Source organism: Mobula birostris, chromosome 10, assembly GCF_030028105.1.
Source record: "Mobula birostris isolate sMobBir1 chromosome 10, sMobBir1.hap1, whole genome shotgun sequence".
Taxonomy (NCBI): Eukaryota; Metazoa; Chordata; class Chondrichthyes; order Myliobatiformes; family Myliobatidae; genus Mobula; species Mobula birostris.
Genome location: NC_092379.1, coordinates 68,350,130 through 68,357,981, shown reverse-complemented (window position 1 = coordinate 68,357,981; position 7,852 = coordinate 68,350,130). Strand labels below are relative to the sequence as shown.

At 41.4% G+C, this 7,852-nt stretch overlaps 1 pseudogene; it reads right to left on the bottom strand.

Annotated features, from left to right (window-relative positions):
• Positions 1–1,266: 1,266 nt before the first annotated feature.
• LOC140203699 (AP-1 complex subunit beta-1-like) lies at positions 1,267–3,922 on the bottom strand (annotated as a pseudogene).
• Positions 3,923–7,852: the final 3,930 nt, after the last annotated feature.

Sequence of the window (7,852 nt, the reverse complement as noted above, 5' to 3'; positions counted from 1 at the left end):
CTCATGACTTCTCCTTCCTGAAGTCCAGTTCCTTGGTTATGCTGGCATTGAGTGTGATGTTGCTACCTTCTGAATATGGCTTCTTCCAGATAATTTATCTCTCCTTTGATGGCACTAACACACAATGCTGGCGGAACTCAGTAGTGCAAGTAGTATTTATGAAGAATAAATAGTTGCCATTTGGGCTGAGGCCCTTCATCAGGATCTGATGAAATCAAATAAATGCCAACTGATTATTCCTGTCCATAGACAGTGCCTGGCCTGCTCAGATTCTGCAGTATTGTGTGTGTGTTACTCTGGATTTCCAACATCTGTGAGATCTCTTGTGTTTTTGATGGCACAGCCCTGATGGTGAAGATGGTGTAATGACGTGACGTCTCTGCTGGAGACTGGATAATTCCTCAGAAAATGAAAGTACGGGAAGAAAGCATGGGAACACTCAGTGCTTGCTCCTTAACATCCATGTTATAATGTCTATGGAAACTTAAATTTTCCGGACTAAATAACTACACCACACACAAGTCTTAATGTTAGCCTTTCACTTGTTTATTTGTTTGAATTCAGCCAGCGAGAAAGGACTTGGAGCCGGTCATCAAAGAGAGACAGAGACTGTCCCTGCTTGGCGGCTCAGACGAGCTTTCTGTCTAACATTCAGAAACATAACATTTTTTAGGACTGGCGAAGCAAAGAACAGTCAGTTTCATGGATATTCCCACCAAATCAGTTACAGCAAAACTTTATTACTTAGATAAGAGAGCACACTAAATCACAGGTTTTAATTACAGACAAATTCTTGCCTTATCAGTAAAACTTGAATAGACAAAGGTGGGAACATTGATCAGTGATGTGACATCGTGGAGCATGATGTATGCAAGTTATGTGAATACAGGCCATGAGTCGTTCTGAAAGGGACAGCTGTGAGTTGTTTAAAAAAAACTGAAGGCAGTTTTTTTCAGTCAAGGACAGTCTCTCCAACTTTTCACAGAACAGAGCATACACAAGCTGGCACCTAATTTTAACACGCTATTTACCAGAATCAGAGAATCATTTCTTACTTCCACAACACCCTTAAACTTCATCACTCCCTCCTTTTTATCATTACATGATAACCTTTCAGAACAGATTGTTGCTTCTACATCATGATACAAAACATAGCCAAAGGCACCGTAGGATACAGACAATAATCAAAATTAATACAATCAGACTTCTGAAATGCAAAACACTACTATCAACCCATACATCTTCCTTTAGTCCAATAGAGTCCTTCTATTCAGTTCCTTCAGTAACACATTTGTAGTCTGTTCGATGTGTCCTCCGAGATTGCCCCTCTACCAATGCACTAGGTGGCTTATAGTACACATGGGCCAGTGTTCCAGTATGACAGATTCATTCATCAAGGAGTGTTGGCTCAATAAGATCAGTTTCTTCTGAAATCAGAGGTTTTTCTGCCAATACAACTGCTTTTGCTGCCACTGGATCTCTAGAACGTAGACACCAGTCTATATAGCTATGGCCTTTCAAGTCAGGGTTGTCGGAATCCTGTGTCGCTAAGCTTAGAACTTGTTGCACCAGCTCTTGTGTCTCAGTTGTTTTTTTTTTTAAAAGAATAGTTTCACAATAGCAGTCAAAAGTTGTAGTTGAACCTGTGTGATCTCGTCATGGAATCCTTCCAGGAAGCTCTCTAATAGCTCATCGGCATTGTCAATTCTTTCTGCATACTCTCCAACTATTCCTATCATCACTGATCTTGCTTCTGGTTCATTCAATGAGTCCAGATTTTCACAAAGTGTTGCAATAACCCTTTCATACTTGTTTGGGTATTTACGGAAAATGTCCTTTATTACCACAATAGCTTCTTGGATGACGTAGTTTACTTTTGTCTGAGTGAGGTCAAGTAGCGTACTCACGCAGCGTTCTGCTGTTTGCTCAACTTTAATTGCACATCGTCCAATTACACGCACAGCTTTCTGTATGAAGTTAACATCTACTCCAGTGGCATACTCCTTCAATTCTGCTAAAATAGTCAAATTTTTACTATTTACTATCGATTTGTACTCCAGGGAGCACAAAGCATAGAATCAAATATCACTGTGATGATTGCATGCTCTAGTATCAATTGTTTGATGACAATAAAGTAAAGTAAAAGAAAAAAGTAAACCCGTGCAGTGTTGGCTTGAGAAGCCAATCAAATCATAATATCCAGTTTTTCCAGTTTCACTTATATTGGATAATTGTATTTTACAAAGAAAACCTTTGTTTCATGCTTAAGAATCTCAGATCTTTTCTATATAATGAGGTTGATATTCCGGAGGGCAACATATTGTAGTTCTGGTTCTGCAGACAACAGCGTTAATAGTGGGTTAGCCAGTTTCTTCAACAAAGTACCATAGCAATCTAAGTCCTTTGAAAGCATTTCCATGAATTTCATCAGAACCTTTACAGCTGACAGGCCAGCAGCTCAGTTGGTGTGAGATAAACGTGGCGTCACACGCTCACAGATGCTTTGAGCTTCTCAGTCATCCTTTGGGATATAATTGACAAAACAATCAAGGATAAATACAGTGGCATTCAAAGGTTTGGGCACCCTGCGTCAAAATTTCTGTTACTGTAAATAGCTAAGCAAGTAAAAGATGACCTGATTTCCAAAAGACATAAAGTTAAAGATGACACATTTCTTTAATATTTTAAGCAAGAAAACTTTTATTTCCATCTTTTACAGTTTCAACATAACAAAAAATGGAAAAGGGGCCGAAGCAAAAGTTTGGGCACCCTGCATGGTCAGTACTTAGTAACACCCCCTTTGGCAAGTATCACAGTTTGTAAATGCTTTTTGTAGCCAGCTAAGAGTCTTTCCATTCTTGTTTAGGGGATTTTTGCCCATTCTTCCTTGTAAAAGACTTCAAGTCCTGTGAGATTCTTGGGCCATCTTGCATGCACTGCTCTTTTGAGGTCTATCCACAGATCTTCGATGCTGGTCAGGGGACCGTGAGGACCATGACAAAATCTTCAGCTTATGCCTCTTGAGGCAGTCCATTGTGGACTTTGAGGTGTGTTTAGGATCATTGCCCTGTTGTAGAAGCCATCCTCTTTTCATCAGCAGCTTTTTTATGGACGGTGTGATGTTCGCTTCCAGAATTTGCTGGTATCTAATTGAATTCATTCTTCCCTCTACCAGTGAAATGTTCCTCGTGCCATTGGCTGCAACACAAGCCCAGAACATGATCGATCCACCCCATGCTTAACAGTTGGAGAGGTGTTCTTTTCATGAAATTCTGCACCTTTTTTTCTCCAAAATCTTTCCTGTGTCCTCACCGCAAAATTCCACGTCAGAAGTTTGCAAAGGAACATCTAAACAGGCCTGATGCAATTTGGAAACAAGTCCTGTGGACTGATGAATTTTAAATAGGACTTTTTGGCCGCAATGAGCAAAGGTATGTTTGGAGAAAAAAGGGTGTGCCAGCTGTGCATTGATGTCATATAGCTGGGCTACACAGACAGCAGCAGTTTTTCATACATAAGGGTCTTCATCATTTAGACATCTTCGCAGGGGTTCACACAATTACTCAGTAATTTTATCCACACGGATGCAGCCTATTGTTCTCATGGCCAGCATTCTGAAAAGTGGATTGGGATCTTCTCAGTCCTTAACAAAAGCGTTGACAGCCATAATTGCCATATCTGGTTTGCTCTTTGCATAGTTCATTCAAGAGAGGTACATCAGCATCTTCAACTTCAATTTGTCTGTCTACATACAGTTTACGACATCAGGAAAGAGGGCACTGACATCTGTGCCAATGGTCATTGATGCAATCACTTTCTTCACTGCTTCTTTATTTTTCTCCTTCTTGTCACTGTTGAGTTCTGCTTTGAGTTCAAAGATTTCTCCTTTCTTGGTTGTTGTGAAATATTTAGAATCAGTCATGGTGAGTGTGGTTGTCTCCACCAAGGTCCGAGTTTCCCTCGATCCCAGTTCTCGATCAGGACAAAATCTCCAGGCTCAGTTGTGGGGTAGTCACCGCTAGGCTGGGCCTCGTCTTCCTGATCGGCCTGCCGCACCTGCGAATGCAAGCCTTGGAGAGTTTTGGTTAATTTTCATAAATATTTTCCCATCTCCTCCCCGAAGGTATGCATATCTAATTTTGCAGGTAAGCTGTCAGGGATCATTGGGACCTCTTCTGGGGCAGGTGGGACCTGTACAAGAGAGATGGGTTACACTTGAACTACAAGGGGACCAATATCATTTCAGGAAGGTTTGTTAGTGCTGTTGGGGAGGCTTTAAACTAGATTTGCAGTGGGGTGGGAACCAGAGTGCCAGAGCTGACAGTGGGGCTGGGGTGAAAATAAATGATGTTAGAAGTTCAAGCAAAGCCGCAAATAGAAAGGTTGTGAGTGGTGGTAAAAATCTCCTGAGGTGTATATATTTCAATGCTGGGAGTATTGCGGGGAAGGTGGATGAGTTGAGGGCATGGATTGACACGTGGAATTAGAACGTTATAGCAATTAGTGAAACTTGGCTACAGGAGGGGCAGGACTGGCAGCTTAATATTCCTGGGTTCCGATGTTTCAGATGTGATCGAGGCAGAGGAATGAAAGGTGGGGGAGTAGCATTGCTTGTTAGGGAAAATATTACAGCAGTACTCAGGCAGGACAGATTAGAGGGCTTGTCTACTGAGTCCTTATGGGTGGAGCTGAGAAACAGGAAAGATATGGCCACATTAGTGAGATTGTATTACTGACCACCCAATAGTCAACGAGAATTGGAGGAGCAAATCTGCAGAGAGATAGCAGGCAACTTCAGGAAACATAAAGTTGTGGTAGGGGATTTTAATTTTCCAGATATTGATTGGGACTCCCATACTGTTAAAGGTCTAGCTGGGTTAGAGTTTGTAACATGTGTTCAGGAAAGTTCTCTAAATCAATACATAGAGGTACCAACTAGAGGGGATGCAATATTAGATCTCCTATTAAGAAACCAGTTAGGACAAGTGATGGAAGTGTGTGTAGGGGAGCACTTTGGTTCCAGTGATCATAACACCATTAGTTTCAACTTGATCATGGATAAAGATAGATCTGGTCCGAGGGTTGAGGTTCTAAACTGGAAGAAGGCCAAATCTGAAGAAATGAGAAAGGATCTAAAAAGTGTGGATTGGGACAGGTTGTTCTCTGGCAAGGATGTGATCGGTAAGTGGGAAGTCTTCAAAGGAGAAATTTTTGAGAGTGTAGAGCTTGTATGTTCCTGTCAGGATTAAAGGCAAAGTGAATAGGGATAAGGAACCTTGGTTCTTGAGGAATATTGCAACTCTGATAAAGAAGAGAGAGTTGTATGACATGCATAGGAAACAGGGAGTAAATAAGGTGCTTGAGGAGTATAAAAAGTGCAAGAAAATACTTAAGAAGGATATCAGGAGGGCTAAAAGAAAACATGAGGTTGCCTTGGCAGTCAAAGTGAAGGATAATCCAAAGAGCTTTTACAGGTATATTAAGAGTAAAAGGATTGTAAGGGATAAAATTGGTCCTCTTGAAGATCAGAGTGGTTGGCTATGTGTGGAACCAAAAGAAATGGGAGAGGTCTTAAATGTTTTTTTAGCATCTGTATTTACTAAGGAAACTGGCATGAAGTCTATGGAATTAAGGGAAACAAGTAGTGAGATCATGGAAACTGTACAGATTGAAAAGGAGGAGGTGCTTGCTATCTTGAGGCAAATTAAAGTGGATAAATCCCCAGGACCTGACAGGGTATTCCCTCGGACCTTGAAAGAGACTAGTGTTGAAATTGCAGGGGCCCTGGTAGATATATTTAAAATGTCGGTGTCTACAGGTGAGGTGCCGGTGGACTGGAGAATGGCTCATGTTGTTCCGTTGTTTAAAAAAGGATCAAAAAGTAATCCGGGAAATTATAGGCCGGTAAGTTTGACATCAGTAGTGGGTAAGTTATTTGAGGGAGTACTAAGAGACGGAATCTACAAGCATTTGGATAGACAGGGACTTATTAGGGAGAGTCAACATGGCTTTGTGCATGGTAGGTCATGTTTGACCAATCTATTGGAGTTTTTCGAGGAGGTTACCAGGAAAGTGGATGAAGGGAAGGCAGTGGATGTTGTCTACATGGACTTCAGTAAGGCCTTTGACAAGGTCCTGCATGGGAGGTTAGTTAGGAAAATTCAGTCGCTAGGTATACATGGAGAGGTGGTAAATTGGATCAGACATTGGCTCAATGGAAGAAGCCAAAGAGTGGTAGTAGAGGGTTGCTTCTCAGAGTGGAGGCCTGTGACTACTGGATCAGTGCTGGGTCCATTGTTATTTGTCATCTATATCAATGATCTGGATGATAATGTGGTAAATTGGATCAACAAATTTGCTGATGATACAAAGATTGGAGGTGTAGTGGACAGTGAGGAGGGTTTTCAAAGCTTGCAGAGGGATTTGGACCAGCTGGAAAAATGGGCTGAAAAATGGCAGATAGAGTTTAATACAGATAAGTGTGAGATATTGAACTTTGGAAGGACAAACCAAGGTAGAACATACAGGGTAAATAGTAAGGCACTGAGGAGTGCAGTAGAACAGAGGAATCTGGGAATACAGATACAAAATTCCCTAAAAGTGGTGTCACAGGTAGATAGGGTCATAAAGAGAGCTTTTGGTACATTGGCCTTTATTAATCAAAGTGTGGAGTATAAGAGCTGGAATGTTATGATGAGGTTGTATAAGGCATTGGTGAGGCTCTTGTGTTCAGTTTTGGTCACCACATTACAGGAAGGATATTAATAAGGTTGAAAGAGTGCAGAGAAGGTTTACAAGGCTGTTGCCGGGACTTGAGAAACTCAGTTACAGAGAAAGATTGAATAGGTTAGGACTTTATTCCCTGGAGCGTAGAAGAATGAGGGGAGATTTGATAGAGGTATATAAAGTTATGATGAGTATAGATAGAGTGAATGCAAGCAGGCTGTTTCCACTGAGGCAAGGGGAGGAAAAAACCAGAGGACATGGGTTAAGGGTGAAGGGGGAAAAGTTTAAAGGGAACATTAGGGAGGGCTTCTTCACACAGAGAGCGGTGGGAGTATGGAATGAGCTGCCAGACAAGGTGGTAAATGTGGGTTCTTTTTTTAACATTTAAGAATAAATTGGACAGATACATGGATGGGAGGTGTATGGAGGGATATGGTCCGTGTGCAGGTCAGTGGGACTAGGCAGAAAATGGTTGGGCACAGCCAAGAAGGGCCAAAAGGCCTGTTTCTGTGCTGTAGTTTTTCTATGGTTTCTATTCTATGGAGGAGCGGCAAACAAGGTCGGGGTCCCATGGAGTTCTCATGGGCTTCTCGTAGATAATTTCTGCAGGTGATAACCCCGTCTTACTTGATTGCGTGATTCTCATATGGAATAGGGCAAAGGGTAAAACCTTCAACCAGGTCAATCCAATTTCTTATGTAAGTTTAGCCAACTTATCTTTCGAAGTACCATTGGCTCATTCCACTACGCCGACTGCTTTCGGGTGATGGGTGCAGTGGAACTGCTGTTTTATAGCAAGTTCTTTACAGACTTCCTCATTTATTTTGGCAACAAAATGTGGCCCATTGTCCGAGCTTATCATTTCCAGAATTCCATCACGAGGAATTTCTTTTAGTAATATTTTCACAACAGTCATAACGGCATTATTAGTTGTAGGAACAGCTTCAATCCATCTGCTAACTATATCTACTATCATCAAGTAATACTTAATAACAATGTATTCTGGATAATTCTATAAAATCAAGTTGTAAACAAGAAAAAGGTCCACCAGGCAAGGGGGTGGTTCCAGAGACATCCCCTTTCCAGCATCGTTTTTTTAGGGTACCACCAAGATTGTAATAATGTA